Raw genomic sequence first — 18028 nt, 5'->3', positions numbered from 1 at the left:
CGTTGCTCGGTCCCTGCTCCTGCCAACCTAGCAGTTCGAAAGCACATCAAAGTGCAAGTAGATAAATAGGTACCGCTCCGGCAGGAAGGTAAACGGCATTTCCATGCGCTGCTCTGGTTCTCCAGAAGCGGCTTAGTCATGCTGGCCACGTGACCCGAAAGCTGTACGTCGGCTCCCTTGGCCAATAAAGCAAGATGAGCGCCCAACCCCAGAGTTGGCCACGACTGGACCTAATGGTCAGGGGTCCCTTTACATACGCTTCAGGTTACAGACTCCGCTAACCCAGAAATAGTACCTTAGGTTAAGAAATTTGCTTCAGGATGAGAACAGAAATCGCGTGGCAGCGGGAGGCCCCATTAGCTAAAGTGGTTCTTCAGGTTAAGAACAGTTTCAGGTTATGAACAGACCTCTGGAACGAATTAACCCAAGGTACCGCTGTACACCTTTTGCAGACAGTTCCAAAAGGCAACAGGGAAACAAAGACTTCTAAGGAAGAAGAGGGGCAATGACAAGGGATGAAGAATCAATGAAAGTGAGACAGCTTGGTTCCAAAGTGGCTTTGCTGAAGAATCAAGTCTTAAGAGGGGATTTAGAAGAAAGGGGAGGTGATGTGAGTAATTCAAGGACCAATGCCTGAATGATTCAAATATTCCATCCTTAGCCTTGAGGACTAGGCACCTGACTTTCTATTCCAAGCAAGCAGAGCTCCTAAGCATTTGCCTCTTTTAAAACACAGGTGCACTGGCATTCTGGAATTCGCAATCATCATCCAATGTTGCTGCCGCACGACACAAGAATAACACCCTGCATTGGCTGCACTCCCTCCCCACAAGGCATCTCCTGGGTCCCCCTAACCCCTTTTGTTCTTCTCTAACCAGCCTGCTGCCCAATTCAGCAAGAGCCATAGGCAAACAAAGCCGTGGGGGCTGGAGAGGCTGTTCTGGTGCCAGCCTCGCCCTCCCTCCCTCGACAACCCCAGAGGCTGCCGCTCGGCAAAGCACGGTTTCATAACTCAAGCAAACCACAATTGCCAGGCGAGATTGCTGTGGCTCTCTGGCTTTCCCCGGGGGGGGGGGGGGAACACAAAGGCTCTGCAAACCAGGAGTTGGGTAAATGGGCAGAGCTTCTGCTTTGCGGTACCCCCCCCTTCACCGCACAGCCCACTAGGAACTTCTCTGTTTCAGTGTGGGGCATATCCGGAACAAGGCCTGCGGCTGTGCTTTTGAGAAAGCCTTGCATCATCGGAAGTTCCTGGAGGGCTGGGATGCGAGAAGATAAGAGCAAACAGCACTCCGCTTCTCCGAATGACACCGCATGAGCTTCCAAGCTCCTAATTCATCTGCCGTTGCCGCGTCTGCAAGTAGACAACTTTATAGACTGAGCTCAACTTCCCGCTCCGAGTGAGAGTAATGTCTGGAGCAAGGCCCCTTTCCATGACAAACCTGCCACGAATTCGGCGACTCCAAACTCCCATCCCGTTTAGGAGCAAGTGGTCGCCAAATGTGCCTTAGAGTTCACAAGACACTGATCTGGGAGGACGCTGATGTTTTCATCTGCACCATGGGTTACGCACCGCAAGTCTGATGAAGTAACAAGCCACAATTTATGAATGGCATAAACAACAAATGTTTGCGGGTTATGAATTACCAACAGAGGAGCTAATTCCAAACACATTCGCGCTCAGGCCACTTTGAAGTCAATGGCAGTTCAAAGAGAGCAAGTGTATTTACTAAGCGGGATCAAGGGGATCAATGAGAATCAAAGTAAACGCATTCCTGGGAAAGAAAGACGTTTCAAGAGCTCATGGCTGGGTGGCGGGGAGGATACTTCTTCCATTCAGAGCCAAGATAATCTCCATTGTATGGAGGAATCCTACTCAAGTGAGGAAGAGGTCCGTAGTTCTATAGCAAAACATATATGCTGTACAGTGGTACCCTGGGTTACATACGCTTCAGGTTACATACGCTTCAGGTTACAGACTCCGCTAACCCAGAAATAGTACCTCAGGTTACTATGGTTCAGGATGAGAACAGAAATCGCGCAGCGGCAGCGGGAGGCCCCATTAGCTAAAGTGGTGCTTCAGGTTGAGAACAGTTTCAGGTTAAGAACAGACCTCCAGAACAAATTAAGTACTTAACCCGAGGTACCACTGTATGCTCAAGGTCCATGAAAATAAGATGAGCTTGTGGGATTTGGCAAAAAAGTTTCCTGTATCTGGTATTCAGAAGAAGCATCGGTCAGGGGCAGAGTGTCCCAGGTTCAATGGTAAAAAAGGTAAAGTAAAGGACCCCTGGATGGTTAAGTCCAGTCAAAGGTGACTATGGGATTGCGGCGCTCATGTCGCTTTTCAGGCCAAGGGAGCTGGCGTTTGTCCGCAAACAGCTTTTCTGGGTCATGTGGCCAGCAGGACTAAACGGTTTCTGGCGCAACGGAACACTGTGATGGAAACTAGAGCGCACGGAAACGCTATTTACCTTCCCGCCACAGCGGTACCTATTTATCTACTTGCACTGGTGTGCTTTCGAACTGCTAGGTTGGCAGGAGCTGGACTGTGGCAAGAGGGCTCCATGCTCCCAGCCCATGCGCATTCATCTGAAGCGTTCCGGGGAACATCTTTTCTTTTTCTTTTCTGGGTCAGACAAAGGAATGATCTTCCGCACATCATGCGTAATTAAATTGATGGAACGCTGTGTCACAAGAGGCGGTGACAGCCATTAGCCCAGATGGCTGTAAAGAGGAATTAGACAAATTCATGGAGGCGCAGGGGGACTGCCTGCCATTGGCATGAGTCACAATGCCGAACACCCGGAGCGTCTTAGGGAGAGGCAGCGGGGGCCACTGAGTGCAGGAGATGGGAAAGAAGGCTGCTGCCTTCATGTCCTGCTGGTGGACATCTTGGGAAGCTGGATGCTGAAATGGGCGGCCCTCTGGCCTCATCCGGCAGGCCAGGCTCTCAGGATCGGGTTAGGATAGCTGAGAAAAGGCTTGGCTGAAGAAGTGGGCTTGGGAAGAGACATGGAGGCTGTGCATGAGACATTGCACTCATGCAATGTGTAAGATGGGTTTGTGTAAAATGTGCATGTGCTAATTTAAATGTGCAGGTGCAAATAGCTGGTGGATTCTCTTTCCTTGGAGGCTTCTCAGCAGAGGATGTACAGTGGTACCTCTGGTTGTGAACGGGATCCGTTCCGGAGGCCCGTTCGCAACATGAAAAGAACGCAACCCGCAGTGGCGCATCTGTGCATGCGCGGGTTGTGACTCACCACTTCTGTGCATGCATGTGATGTCATTTTGCACTTCTGCGCATGCGTGAGCAGCAAAACCCAGAAGTAACCCTTTCTGGTACTTCCAGGGCTCTGCGGGACGTATCCTGGAAGAACGTAACATGAAGCAGACGTAACATGAGGTATGACTACAGTGGTACCTCTGGTTGCGGATGGGATCCATTCCAGAGGTCCAGCAGATCCCGAGGTTTTTGCAACTGGAGAGACCACTGCTGCGCGCACACACACATGCGGCGGTAGAGCACTTCTGCCCATGTGTGCATGGCAAAAACCCAGAAATATACTTCTGGGTTTGCTGCTTATGTATTCCAAAGTTTACATAACTGGAGGTACGACTGTATGGCCATCTATTATGGATGATCTAGCTGAGATTCCTGCCTTGCATGGAGTTTGACCGGATGACCTTTGGAGTCCCTTCCTACTGTACAATTCGACGAGTCTATGAATTTGAACAGAAAGACATCTCTCCCGCTGGTCCTCCATACCTCCACTCAATATGGGTTGTGAATCTTCCCACGTCTCCTTTAACTCCCCCTTGTTCTGGCCATAATTTTCCTCCAGGTATTGCTGCCCAAGCTTTCTTCTGCCTAAATTCAGAGATCCACCATGTGGCTGATGTAGCTTTCCTACTTGGGTCTTCAAAGCAGAGGGAATATCTGGATTTAGGGAGGAGAATATGGAGGACGGTGCTATTTGGAGGAGAGCAAAACAAAATTCTTACCGTGAATTTCTAGTCCAAGAGACTCCTGGAGGACAGCCCCTTTACTTCTGGGATGGTTTCGATTAATAAAATTGATTATACGAGGTTGGAGGGGAAGAAAAGCCAGGGGGCTCTCCTACTTATGAGCTCCACTCCCTGTATAATACATTTCATTAATGAAAACAATCCCAGGAAGAAAGGGCTGTCCTTCAGGAGGCTCTGGGAAATGTGGGATGCATGAGGAGGAATTGAAAGAGGGCACCAGGACTTCACATCGGATGGGACCCTAGACGTTTTCAGCTCTGCTCATGCCCAGGACACAACAAAAAGGAAAACCGAGTCCTGCCTTCAAAGTCCATCAGGGGTTGGCCTTTTCATGCACCTAAAGGGGTAAGGATGTGAAAGGAGAAAAATTCAGCTGGAGAGAGATTGTGTCGGAGATGGAAGGCCATACAGTGGTACCTCGGGTTACATACGCTTCAGATTACAGACTCCACTAACCCAGAAATAGTACCTCGGGTTAAGAACTTTGCTTCAGGATGAGAACAGAAATCATGCTCCGGTGGTGCGGCAGCAGCAGGAGGCCCCATTAGCTAAAGTGGCGCTTCAGGTTAAGAACAGACCTCCAGAACAAATTACCGTATTTTTTTCTCTATAAGACTCACTTTTTCCCTCCTAAAAAGTAAGGGGAAATGTGTGTGCGTCTTATGGAGCGAATGCAAGCTGCGCAGCTATCCCAGAAGCCAGAACAGCAAGAGGGATTGTTGCTTTCACTGCGCAGCAATCCCTCTTGCTGTTCTGGCTTCTGAGATTCAGAATATTTTTTTTTCTTGTTTTCCTCCTCCAAAAACTAGGTGCGTCTTGTGGTCTGGTGTGTCTTATAGAGCAAAAATACGGTAAGTTCTTAACCAGAGGGACCACTGTAAAGGGGAATTTGGGGGGCAGGTGAGGGCAAAGGAGGCCTCACACAGACCCCAGAAGCCTTTGCGGCTGCTGCCATAAGCCAAGTTGGCACGGCTATCTGGGCAGAGATGCTGACGCTAGTTCAGTGCAGCAGAAATTTTGGGATTGGGGGTAGCAGAGGAAGAGGACCGAGGGGGGAAGTCTCCTCTCACCTCCTCTCTCCTCTCTCATCCCCCAAGACCTCGGGACAAGGAAGGACTTTGCTGCCAGCCCAGCTGTTTTCCCTTCTGCTTTAATCTCTCCGTGACTTATGGCCAGGAGCGAGGCTGGAGTGATTAAGGGCTGGCAAAGCAAGCCGCATACACAGCCCCGGTGCCAAGGAATACTTAGCAGGGGCACAGTTATGAAAGCCCGACGCAGTGCGCCGAGCCAAGGCCTCGGGATAAGGCTGCCTCTTCTCCCGAGCCCAGAACGCCCTGCAACAAACTCGCCCGCTGCCCAAAGGCAAAATAAAAAATTGTTCCCACCAGATTCCTCCCCAGGGGGCAACTGGCAAGGCGGGAGAGCCTAACTCACAGCTGCCTCTTTGGACTGGGCTGGGCAAATGGGTCCCCAGTAAGATATGAACATAAGAAAAACATTTTTCAATTACATCTCAGAGTGCTCCATTTTCTCCTGCATTCTTCTATACAAAGAAACCAAACATTTAAGAAGCAGAGAAATTGCAACACCTCTTTTAACAGCAGCACATATAGCCATAGCGAGAAACAGGAAAACTCTGAAATCTCTAGATATAGACCAGTGGGATAGCACTGTTTGGCAAACAGCCTTATCGCAGAAATTAAGTGCCCTGGGAACAAACGAAGAAAACCCCATCTTGCATGGTTTCATTGTATCTAAATTAAAATGAAGCACATGGCAAGGAGGTGTTCCCAGTTCATGGCACAGTTTGGCTAGTATAGGCCAGAGGTATTAAAAAACATATTATGTATTATTTTTATTATATCCCATCATCTCCAGCCTGCAAAGAAGTTAATGCAATAAGTGAAATGCCACAACATTAATAGTGCATTATGATTTGGTATTGGTACACCATTGATTCCAAAATCGGAAAATAGGCATTTTTCCCCATTGAACTCTTAGATGCTAATGACTTTCATTTACTTTAGTTTTTGCATGCCTGAGAATCTTGTTTTATTTTCCTTTCGGTGTTTGTTAATATTTTGAAATTCAGTAAAATCTGAACAGAACAGAACAAAGAAGAAGGCTGAAAACAAAGACACGAAGCGACTCTGCTTCGCAGCCTCCTTACAACCCAGAAGATGAAGGCCGTCCCGGGATTTGTTAATTTTCCAAAAACACATGCAATGGCCAAGAGTAACGGCCATGAGGATGCGACCGTCGGCTTTGACACATGCCTTGCGTGGGGATGAGTGCATCGCTGAGCCTGACCATCTTGCCCTGAGAAACCACGCAGTCAAGCCACGTCCCAGCCAAACAAGAATGCCTTTGATTCCTCCTCTGCCGTGCACTCGAACCCTCTGACCCGTGGTGCTCATTGAGCAAGCCCGCCTAGGGAACACAGAGGCCCCCAGTCAGCAGCTGCGGGCGGCGGCAGAGCTGAAAGCTTCTGGTAGCACAAACAGGGTTGCGCAGGGGAAATATTTGCTGGGGAAGCAGAGGCCTTGCCGACCAATGAAAGGGAAAGCTGCACGGAGAGCCTCCGTTTGGGGGAAATTCCTTGCTGCTCCTAATCAAGAGCAAAGCACCCCTTCATTCACACATTACAGATTTTAAGTGCACAATTTGGATTCTCCTTCACTTTACATCTCCAAACTGGTTTCTTCAAGACGGGATTACTGCGATGTGCTCTATGCGGGGTTTCCCTTGTGCATAGTATGCAGGCTGAGACCCTATCTGCCCACGGACTGTCTCACCAGAGTGGTGCATGCTCTGGTTATTTCTCGCTTGGACTACTGCAATGCGCTCTATGTGGGGCTGCCTTTGAAAGTGACCTGGAAACTACAATTAATCCAGAATGTGGCAGCTAGACTAGTGACTGGGAGCAGCCTCCGAGACCACATAACACTGGTGCTGAAAGACCTACATTGGCTCCCAGTACATTTCCGAGCAAAGTGTTGGTGCTAACCTTGAAAGCCCTAAACGGCTTCAGTCCAGTATACCTGAAGGAGCATCTCCACCCCCATCGTTCTGCCCGGACACTGAGGTCCAGCGCCGAGGGCCTTCTGGCGGTTCCCTCCCTGTGAATAGCCAAGTTACAGGGAACTAGGCAGAGGGCCTTCTCGGTAGTGGCACCTGCCCTGTGGAACACCCTCCCACCAGATGTCAAAGAGAACAACTACCAGACTTTTAGAAGACATCTGAAGGCAGCCCTGTTTAGGGAAGCTTTTAATATTTGATGCATTACTGTATTTTAAAATTTTGTTGGAAGCCGCCCAGAGTGGCTGGGGAAGCTCAGCTAGATGGGCGGGGTATGTATAAAGAAAGAAAGAAAGAAAGAAAGCCGGAAGCTTCAGTGGGTGCAGAATGCTGCTGCACAATTGCTGGCAGGAGTGAGGCCTTGCCTGAGCTCAGAGATCTGCACTGGCTGCTGCTCTGCTACTAAGCCAAGCTCAAGGTGTTTACTATTAGTAAATAAAGCCCTTTAACAACTCCGGACCAGTTTACCTGTGAGATCACCTGGTCCCCATATGCACCCACTCAACCACTTCAATCTGCAGAACTGGCCCTGTTGTGGGTGCCGCATAATCTCCGTTCCACATTGGCAAGAACTCAGTCTCACTTTGGAACTCCCTGCCTATTGATATCAGGCAGGAACCAGCATCGCCTGCTAAAAAATTTTTTTTGTTTAGACAAACCTACTCAGTGCTTTAGAAAGTTGATGTTTAGAAAGGTAGTGTGAGTTTTAATCCATTTTTTGTCTATTGTTAACTTTCTGAAAGCCTTGCATTATTGTTACAAATTCTTCTTCCTCCTAACGTTTCTGTTTTATCTTTTTTTCTAAACCGCTTGAGGTTCTTGTTATTTAGCACTCAAGTGGTGTACAAATTTTATAAAATGGGATAAATAAAATGTAATTTGTAGGGGAAGCAAACGTGAATTGGCACAAAGATGCCGTCGTGTTTGCTACACTTGCCAGCGTTTTAACTGGGAACTATTTCAGCCACTCTACTCCTGCACCACGTATTTTGTTCACCCTCTCCTGCTGTGGGAATTTCTGTATAGTTTTTTTTGGGGGGGTTGCCCCTTCCTAAGATATCATGCACATGCAGCCCACTACCAAAATCAGCACAATCACTTTTGTGACTTTTGTGATTTGTCCCCGCAAAACACTTCATCACAGTTTCTTCCTATCTATTCAAAGGGCCTTTGCTGTAGGATACCAAATGTAACAATTCACTGATAACTGTATCTATGTACTGGCTCACAGGGAAAACTTCAGAAATTCATATAAACATGTGAGCTCAGCTACTCAGCAGCCCCTCTGCCTGAGGGATAATCCCTGGCATCCTGATACCTGAGTGCCAGGCAGGTAGCCATTCCAGGAATAACAAACCCAGATGGAGACAAAAGGGTGCGATGAACTTGGCTGGGAAACAGGGAAATGTAAATATCTCTTTCTTTACACTTGATGGGTGTTTGGTGGAGGGCAAGGGGAACCATGGGGCAGGGTCCAGGATGCTCAGATTCCTGCCACCAGACCTCCCCTTTCATGATGTAACCATGATGTATGAGTGATGTAATTGGGGGGGGGAGGGTGTAACATGGGGATTAGCAGCTACTAAAAGTTTGGGTTCTCTTTTGTTTTGTGCTTCCATTTTGTTCCACCTGGTGGGAGGTGGGAGTCCTGTCGCGACAGTCTCCAAGAAAGACCAAGCCTACTGGCTGCTGTTTTGCTCTGGTATTTCTGGCTGGTGTCCTTGTTTATTGTCCAAGGGAGACCTCAGATTTCTGAGTCCTACTCCCCTGGGGCCATTTGCCCTATTTCCTGGCTCCCTTCTCTTTCTATACCTCTTACAGAGACTGTTTGGGAGCAGCAGGATTAGACAGAGCAGCCTTCTCCAACCTCTAAGGTCTTCCCCCTCTCTGGGTGTCTTTCCATCTATCGTACGACCGCTATGCTCCTCTCGCACTCCGTACAGCAACAGGAACACAACCCTGGTGCTACGATGTTGAGATGAGAAATGGCAAATAAGATACGGCGTGATAAGACGTTTGTAAAATTATTGACGGCACAGGTGGAAAAGGAAGCTGAATGTTGGAAGATTTACAACAGACAAAAGAAATGGCTTATTCATGTGGCACACACTTAAATGGTGGAACTCCCTGCCACAAGAGGCAGCAATGTCCACCAACTTGGATGACTTTAAAAGAGGATTAGAGAAATGCATGGGGGAGGGGGGTACCGAATGGTTGTTAACCATGATGGCTTTTCTCTACCTGCAGTCAGAGGGTGGTTGCTGGAAACTGCGGGAGGGGAGAAGGATCTGGTGCTGAGGTTTTGCTTGTGGGTCTCCTACAGACATCTGGTTGGCCACGGTGAGAGCAGGATGCTGGCCTAGGTGGGACACTGGCCCAATCCAGCACAGGCTCTTCTATTCACACCCACAAGTCAGAGAGACGTGACCTCCTTCTTCCAGGGAACCAGCCGCTGGCTCTGTTTCCCCTGCAGCGTGACGGATGGGATGCTTGTCAGCTCAGTGCCCTGCCCTGTTTGGATGATGGGGAAGGAGGGAGGGTATCAAGAAGATGGAGGGGAGAGGCTGGCACACAGCAGATGGGGGTTCCTGGGGCAGTGCTGGGGCTGAGCCCACTTTCCATGGCAGCTGGCACACTGGCCGCAGTGTGGGATCCTTGTTCCGAGCCAAGCCGGGACGAGTGCACAATGCCCGGGGGGGGGGGGGAGGCCACTGAGTGCCCCCTGCCGAATGCCACCTTGGTGGTCCATGAACCGCAGGGCAGGCATCCTGCTGCTGGGAAAGGAAGAGGGGAGATGAGAAAACTTGGCAGTCCTTAATGCCCCCCCCCCCATGCTATGCTACTTGTTGACATCAGAGATGTCTTTGGAGACTCAACAGCACCGGGCAGAATTAAGTGGGACAAGCCCAGTTTCCCCCCACTCAGGAGCTAAGGGGGCTTCCAAGTGGCCTGTTTATCCAGCCATTCTTCCCAGTTTGTTTCCAGACTGATCAGGTGGTGTTGGCTATCTAATGACCCTTTGTTCTGATCTGTTTGAGGGTGTTGCAGGAACCCCCCCCCAATCATTCAGTTTGTACAAACATGACACACACACACACTCACACACGACATACGCAATGCTTCTGTTATAAATTCATAGAAAATCACCCATACATTGGATCTGTACCGTTCCACTTTTATTTTACACCATGAAGGAAGGACTATCAAAGGGGGGAGACTTGACACAAGGCAGCCATAATTCCCCAAGCCCCCAGCGAGCCCTACCCAGTTGGCATGCCAACCTTGATGGTCCTAGACAGAAGATCATTGCACTCACAAAAGACCTGCATATGGGAGTGGATTCAGTACGGACTGAAACACAGGACAGTGATCAGCTCTTTCCTCTGGAGACAGGAAACTGCAAACTCCCCTTTGTAAAGTACTGATGGGGCGGGAGAAAGGAGGAACCGGCCAGGTGACAAGACACTCAGGTTACCACCACAACTCCTCCCTCAACCCCTCCTTTTTGTGATGTGTCAATGATGTAGTTGTGATGTAGTCTTCCGGGTGTAGCATGAGGAATTAGTAGCTAATAAAAGTTGGGGTCTCCTTTTGTTCAGGGCTTCCATCTCGCTTCTCTTGAAGTGAGTGGGAGTCCTGTCGCGACAGTCTTCAATAAAGACCAAGCCTACTGGCTGCTGTTTTGCTCCAATTGTCCTGGTTGGTGTCTTTGCTTTTTGTCCAAGGGAGCACTCAGATTTCTCCGTTAACAAGGGGAAGTTAGATGAGGTTGCATCGGAGCAAAGCCACTCCGCACTATGGTTTCAAATTGGACGGAGGAATGTGTGTTGCATTGCAAGGGGTTGGACTTGTTGTTGTTTAGTCGTTTAGTCGTGTCCGACTCTTCGTGACCCCATGGACCAGAGAACGCCAGGCACTCCTGTCCTCCACTGCCCCCCGCAGCTTGGTCAGACTCATGCTGGTAACCTCGAAAACACTATCCAACCATCTCGTCCTCTGTCGCCCCCTTCTCCTTGTGCCCTCCATCTTTCCCAACATCAGGGTCTTCTCCAGGGAGTCTTCTCTTCTCATGAGGTGGCCAAAGTACTGGAGCCTCAGCTTCACAATCTGTCCTTCCAGTGAGCACTCAGGGCTGATTTCCTTCAGAATGGAGAGGTTTGATCTTCTTGCAGTCCATGGGACTCTCAAGAGTCTCCTCCAGCACCATAATTCAAAAGCATCAATTCTTCGTCGATCAGCCTTCTTTATGGTCCAGCTCTCACTTCCATACATCACTACTGGGAAAACCATAGCTTTAACTATACGGACCTTTGTTGGCAAGGTGATGTCTCTACTTCTCAAGATGCTGTCTAGGCCTGTCATTGCCCTTCTCCCAAGAAGCAGGCGTCTTTTAATTTCGTGGCTGCTGTCACCATCTGCAGTGATCATGGAGCCCAAGAAAGTAAAATCTCTCACTGCCTCCATTTCTTCCCCTTCTATTTGCCAGGAGGTGATGGGACCAGTAGCCATGATCTTCATTTTTTTGATGTTGAGCTTCAGACCATATTTTGCACTCTCCTCTTTCACCCTCAATAAAAGGTTCTTTAATTCCTCCTCACTTTCTGCCATCAAGGTTGTGTCATCTGCATATCTGAGGTTGTTGATATTTCTTCCGGCAATCTTAATTCCGGCTAGGGATTCATCCAGCCCAGCCTTTCGCATGATGAATTCTGCATATAAGTTAAATAAGCAGGGAGACAAAATGCAGCCTTGTCGTACTCCTTTCCCAATTTTGAACCAATCAGTTGTTCCATATCCAGTTCTAACTGTAGCTTCTTGTCCCACATAGAGATTTCTCAGGAGACAGATGAGGTGATCAGGCACTCCCATTTCTTTAAGAACTTGCCATAGTTTGCCATGGTCGACACAGTCAAAGGCTTTTGCATAGTCAATGAAGCAGAAGTAAATGTCTTTCTGGAACTCTCTAGCTTTCTCCATAATCCAGCGCATGTTTGCAATTTGGTCTCTGGTTCCTCTGCCTCTTCTAAATCCAGCTTGCACTTCTGGGAGTTCTCGGTCCACATACTGCTTGAGCCTTCCTTGTAGAATTTTAAGCATAACCTTGCTAGCGTGAGAAATTAGTGCAATTGTGCGATAGTTGGAGCATTCTTTGGCACTGCCCTTCTTTGGGATTGGGATGTAGACTGGTCTTCTCCAATCTTCTGGCCACTGCTGAGTTTTCCAAACTTGCTGGCATATTGAGTGTAGCACCTTAACAGCATCATCTTTTAAAATTTTCAATAGTTCAGCTGGAATACCATCACTTCCACTGGCCTTGTTATTTGCAGTGCTTTCTAAGGCCCATTTGACTTCACTCTCCAGGATGTCTGGCTCAAGGTCAGCAACCACACTACCTGGGGTATATGAGACATCCATTTCTTTCTGGTATAATTCCTCTGTGTATTCTTGCCACCTCTTCTTGATGTCTTCTGCTTCTGTTAGGTCCTTTCCACTTTTGTCCTTTATTATGGAAATCTTTGTACGAAATGTTCCTTTCATATCTCCAATTTTCTTGAACAGATCTCTGGTTCTTCCCATTCTATTGCTTTCCTCTATTTCTTTGCATTGCTTGTTTAAGAAGGTCTTCTTGTCTCTCCTTGCTATTCTTTGGAAATCTGCATTCAATTTCCTGTATGTTTCACGATCTCCCTTGCATTTTGCTTGCCTTCTCTCCCCCGCTATTTGTAAGGCCTCATTGGACAGCCACTTTGCTTTCTTGCATTTCCTTTTCATTGGGATGGTTTTCGTTGCTGCCTCCTGTATAATGTTACGAGCCTCCATCCATAGTTCTTCAGGCACTCTGTCCACCAAATCTAAATCCTTAAACCTGTTCCTCACTTCCACTGTGTATTCATAAGGGATTTGACTTAGATTGTATCTTACCGGCCCAGTGGTTTTTCCTACTTTCTTCAGTTTAAGCTTGAATTTTGCTATAAGAAGCTGATGATCTGAGCCACAGTCAGCTCCAGGTCTTGTTTTTGCTGACTGTATAGAGCTTCTCCATCTTTGGCTGCAGAGAATATAATCAATCTGATTTCGATGCTGCCCATCTGGTGATGTCCATGTGTAGAGTTGTCTCTTGTGTTGTTGGAAAAGCGTGTTTGTGATGACCAGCTTGTTCTCTTGACAGAACTCTATTAGCCTTTGCCCTGCTTCGTTTTGATCTCCAAGGCCAAACTTGCCAGTTGTTCCTTTTATCTCTTGACTCCCTACTTTAGCATTCCAATCCCCTATAATGAGAAGAACATCCTTCTTTGGTGTCACTTCTATAAGGTGTTGTAAGTCTTCATAGAATTGGTCAATTTCAGTTTCTTCAGCACCAGTAGTTGGTGCATAAACTTGGATTACTGTGATGTTAAAAGGTCTGCCTTGGATTCGTATTGAGATCATTCTATCATTTTTGAGATTGCATCCCAGTACAGCTTTTGCCACTCTTTTGTTGACTATGAGGGCCACTCCATTTCTTTTACGGGTTTCTTGCCCACAGTAGTAGATATGATGGTCATCCGAACTGAATTCACCCATTCCCGTCCATTTTAGTTCACTGATGCCCAGGATGTCAATATTTATTCTTGCCATCTCATTTTTGACCACCTCCAACTTACCCATGTTCATGGTTCTTACATTCCAGGTTCCTATGCAATATTTTTCTTTACAGCATTGGACCTTCCTTTCGCTTCCAGGCATATCCGCAACTGAGCGTCCTTTCGGCTTTGGCCCAGCCGCTTTATCAGCTCTGGATCTACTTGTACTTGCCCTCCGCTCTTCCCCAGTAGCATGTTGGACGCCTTCCGACCTGAGGGGCTCATCTTCCAGCGTCATAACTTTTATATGCCTGTTGTCTTTGTCCATGGAGTTTTCTTGGCAGGGATACTGGAGTGGCTTGCCGGTTCCTCCTCCAGGTGGATCACGTTTGGTCAAAACTCTCCACTATGACCTGTTCATCTTGGGTGCCCTGCTCGGCATAGTTCATAGCTTCTCTGAGTTCTTCAAGCCCCTTCGCCACGGCAAGGCAGTGATCCATGAAGGGGAGGGGTTGGACTAGATGACTCTAAAGGTCCCTTGCAATTCTATGCTTCATCTAGGCTGCTGGTTGGTTCTTACTGGAGGACCAGCAAATTGCCTGCTGGCCGGTTATCAGGTGAAAACAAACAGCTGAAAGAGAGTCACTTTGGGTGTAGATTGCAAAGGTAAACAGTTCCCAAGGAGAAGGGAGGGGCCGAGCTGTGCTCAGGAAGGATGAATCCCTCCCAGCACAGGGCTACAAGGCTCACCTGGCCCTTGAAGCATCCAGAAGGAGCCTGTGACCTCTGCGCTGCTCCTTTCATTGGCTTGTGGGACAGAAAGGTTCTTGGGAATCAGCTGGCCAAGCTGAGAGCAGCAGCAGGTGCCAGCAGCAATGGGCAGGATGTGAAATGGGGGTTTTGCACATGCAAATATCTGCCTGGGTGCCCCCAACCCCACAAGACCCAGAATTGGCCTCCACAGTCAGTCACAGACTCACTGTTAAGACCAGGGGTCAGCAAACATTTTCAGCAGGGGGCTGGTCTACTGTTCCTCAGACCTTGGGGGGGGGGCAATTGGGGGAGAAAAAATTCCTTTGGAAAAAAATCCTGTGCCCTGCAAATAACCCACAGGTGCATTTTAAAGAAAATCACACATTCTACTCATGTAAAAATACCACGGCAGGCCCCACAAATAACCCAGAGATGCATTTTAGATAAAAGGACACATTCTACTCATGTAAAAACACACTGATTCCCGACCGTCCACAGGCCGGATTTAGAAGGCGATTGGGCCTTATCCGGCCCCCAGGCCTTAGTTTGCCTACCCATGGTTAATACCATCTTCATGGAAGACAATCTTACTTGGCTACGAGGGATCACCAAAGAAGAAGACGACATCATGGGGAGAGAGCCTTCTTGGTAGCAGCACCCAGCTGATCCACTGCTCTTCTCTAGGGAAGTTCACCTGGCACCCAAGCTGTCAGGTTTGCAGCAACAGGCAGAGAGACCTTTTCAATTTCCCCAAGGCTCTTTAAGAACATTTAACAATGAGTTGATTGGGTATTATGCTGCTTTCGTCTGCTGTTTTTAATTTCTGTCTGTTATATTGCTCTTATATTATATTTTATTGCATGAATTATATTTTTATGGCATGTATTTTATTGTACGCAATCCACCATAGTAAAATGTATTTGAGCCGAGGGATAAAAACCTACACAACTTTAAACCTGAAATGTGAATGGCGTAGAGCGGGCACGTCCAACAGGTAGATCACTGGCTCCCCCCAAAGAAGCTAAAGAAAAGCTCAATAACTTTGACCTGAACCACCCCCAAAACACGGTTTTCCTTCCTAAAAAAAGGTCAACAGCTTGAACCCCCAAAAAGGAGGTAGATCACTGCCAGTTTTTAACTCATTGAGTAGAACGCAGTCTCTTGGGAGTTGGCCACCCCTGGCGTAGAGGTTTGGGAGCAAGGCAAGGAGGGCTTTCTTGCACTCCTGAGTTCTGGGCATGAAGAAGGAAGCCAGGAGGCCTCACAGGGCAGCTGGCTCAGAGTCAGCATCAGAAACTCAGACTCAGGTTATGGTCACCACAACAGAATGCCTATTGGCCCGGGGGCTGGACTAGTTGACCCTTGGGTTCCCTTTCCAATACTACAATTCTACGATTCTTTGATCTCAGCTACAGTGCTCTTACAACTACATATTCACTTGTCCCAGTACGCAAGAAGGAGAAGCACACACAGTGGAAATGGCATTAACTGTGGACTAAGGTAGATTTTGAAACTGTGGTCACCGACCCAGTGCACAGAATTCTCCACGTAGTTGCAATTGGACCCACGCCAGAAGCAAAATGCACCTGGTGCATGGAAAAACTCAAGCATTGCTCACAGTCCCAAAGATGAAGGGAGCCTCCCGTAAGATAGTGCTTCCCTAATAATAATAATAATAATAATAATAATAATAATAATAAATTTATTTATACCCCGCCCTCCCCAGCCAAGACAGGGCTCAGGGCGGCTAACACCAAGTATAAAAACATTTGATTAAAATACAACTTAAAAACAAGATTAAGTACAACATTAAAATGCAGCCTCATTTCAGCAGAAACTCAAAAACTTTTTGGGGGATAAAAACATCAAGTCTTCACCAAGGCCAACTATCCAGACTGGTCCTACGTGGGCCAGAAAAAAGCCAGGGAAGTCCCCAAATAGGAGTTCCATCACAGAAGGAGAAAGAGGGGAAGGGGATCAAGTTGATTCCAAGCCAAAGGCCAGGCGGAACAACTCTGTCTTACAGGCCCTGCAGAAAGAAATCAGATCCTGCAGGGCCCTGGTCTCATGAGACAGAGCGTTCCACCAGGCAGGAGCCAGTGCTGAAAAGGCCCTGGCTCTGGCTGAGGCTAATCTGACTTTCTTAGGGCCCTGGACCTCTAGGGTGTTGCTATTTATGTCTTCCATCCATACTCGTTCCACTCTGCTAAGCGTTATTTACTTATTTATCGAAATCTACAAAGTACTTGATTGTAGTAAGAGACAAAGAACTTAGATTTGAGCACAAGAGCAACTCAGAAACTGGCATTCAGAAGCATCGCTGCTTCTGACTGTGGAGAGGAGAGACTAGCAACCATCGGAAGCCCTCTCCTCCTCCGTGAATTTGCTTAATCCTCTTTAAAAGCCAAGTCGCTGGCCATCACTGCCTCCTGTGGGAGGGAGTTCCACAGGTTAACTCTGCACTGTGTGAAAAAGGACTTCCTTTTACGCGTACATTACAAAACCTGAAAGGGGTTTACAACGCAAAATGAAATACTGAAATGACCAACAAAAGGCAAGAACAGCCATTCAAAGAAGCATTCAAAACTAATTAAACTCAGCAACAAACTGCAAAAGATGAAGACACACGTCCGCATAGTATGTGTCTTGGTTGTTAGGGATGCATTGCAGCGGGTTGGACTAGATGACCACTGGGTTCCCTTCCATCCCTACAATTCTATGATTTAGTGCAGCGGCAGAGAAGGGAAAATGCAAGAGCTGTGGGTAACATTGGTCGGGGGGAGAGGGCGACACATGCAAGACTTCCCCCACTGAAAAAGCCCCCCCCCCCAATGCTCCAGGAAGACTGTTTGGCACAAGCCCACCATGTGTTCCAGGTTCCATCCCTTCTCCCCCCTCTACCCCGGCCCACCGAGCTTGGAGTGGACAGAGGGTGCCTCTTGCCGCGATGGTTCCATGAAACGAATCCTGCCAAGCACAACAAACAGCCTGTTCTTTCGCTCATGGACTACTTCCATGCTGCTGGCATTTTATAGGGGCTTTAATTGCATTGCGTTATAATTGTGCAGCAGCAGCCCCAGGACCTGGTCAGGCTTTAAAGAGCAAAGAGGCGCAAGGGAGAGAAAGTGGGGCCAGCTTGTTTCCATCCATCCAGCCTTCCCCCAGGAGCCTGCCAAGGACTATGGGCAGCGCAGTGTGCCCAAAGCAGAGGGTGGGGAGCGGAGAGGCTGCCTAAAACCACCGAGACTCCATCCCAGGATGGTGCACGGGGCAGCCGGGGGAGCAGGAAAGGCACTCAGCACATTCTCAGATGCATTCTCCGAGGGTCAGGGCCCAGCAGCAGCGGGGGAACGAGAAATTAAGAACATAACAGCGTAAGAGGTGCCTGCTGGATCCGGCCAAAAGGCCCTTCTAGTCCAGCAGAGACATCACCTTGCCAACAAAGGTCCATATAGTTAAAGCCATGGTTCTCCCAGTAGTGATGTATGGAAGTGAGAGCTGGACCACAAAGAAGGCTGATCACCGAAGAATGGATGCTTTTGAATTCTGGTGCTGGAGGAGACTCTGGAGAGTCCCATGGACTGCAAGAAGAACAAACCTCTCCA

The 18028-nt window shown here is 48.2% G+C and overlaps 1 protein-coding gene across 3 annotated transcripts in view; it reads right to left on the bottom strand.

Moving 5' to 3' along the window:
* The window catches only part of IL11RA (interleukin 11 receptor subunit alpha), a 155651-nt gene that overhangs the window by 43809 nt on the left and 93814 nt on the right, over positions 1–18028 (bottom strand). The window lies entirely within an intron of this gene.

The sequence above is a fragment of the Podarcis cretensis genome (assembly GCF_951804945.1).
Source record: "Podarcis cretensis genome assembly, chromosome: 11".
In the NCBI taxonomy this organism is placed as follows: Eukaryota; Metazoa; Chordata; class Lepidosauria; order Squamata; family Lacertidae; genus Podarcis; species Podarcis cretensis.
Note: the sequence above shows the minus strand (reverse complement) of the source record. Positions and strands in the feature narration are given on the sequence as shown.